Source organism: Eulemur rufifrons, chromosome 4, assembly GCF_041146395.1.
Source record: "Eulemur rufifrons isolate Redbay chromosome 4, OSU_ERuf_1, whole genome shotgun sequence".
In the NCBI taxonomy this organism is placed as follows: Eukaryota; Metazoa; Chordata; class Mammalia; order Primates; family Lemuridae; genus Eulemur; species Eulemur rufifrons.
Window position 1 is genome coordinate 3045253 of NC_090986.1, and position 971 is coordinate 3046223.

Genomic DNA, 971 nt, shown 5'->3' on the forward strand with positions numbered 1-971 from the left:
CCATTCTACTAAGTGAGATAGCTCAAGAATGGAAAAATAAGTACCACATATACTCACCATCAAATTGGTTTCACTGATCATCACCTAGGAACACAGCTGGGAATAACATTAATCAGGTGTTGGGCAGATGTTGGGGGGATGGGTGTATACATACATAATGAGTGTGATGCGCACCGTCTAGGGGATGGACAGGCTTGAAGCTTTGATTTGGTTGAGGGAGGTGGGACAAGGGCGATATACATAACCTAAACTTTTGTACCCCCATAATATGCTGAAATAAAAAAAAAAGAAGGAAGATTATAAATCAAATGGGTGAATCGTTTTATTCTTGTCATTACAGTCAAAAGGGATTTATAGAGTGTTTCAACAGATAAAATGTGATAAATGTTAATAAAAGTTAAGTGTAACACAATGACATGCTTTAATACTTGAATGTTATAGGTTAAATTCATGCATTTTAATCTCTTTAATAGAGATGGCTCTTCCCTGTCCCAGAGAAAGAAATGGACATGACTGGTGGGAAGCCTCCAAGAGCTGAAACACAATGAATCTAATTTTTACTGGTCAGAGGGCGATGGTCCACAGTTTTGCGAATTAAGTAGGCTGAGAAACTAGAACCACAGCAAAACAGACACAGAGATGCCTGTTCCGAACCACGTGGAAAAGTGACAGCTATTATCTGGAGGACTCTGGTGAGTCTCAGCTGAAATAGAGACAGTGCCAAGAACATAGATTTTCTTGGGTCTGTGGACTGTACTCATCGTAACTTTTTTATTTTTATTGTGACTATGTCTGCTATGAAGGGCATATTTTTAAAATAAAATTCTGAAATATCTTATTATATAATCCCATGGAAGCACATGCAATTCTGGTTTTAGAGGTGAAGAAACTCATAGAGATCAACAGAATAGAAAAATACAAATGCCTTGGAGAAAGCTCAATAGGTGCCCTGTTTAAGCATATTTCCACAT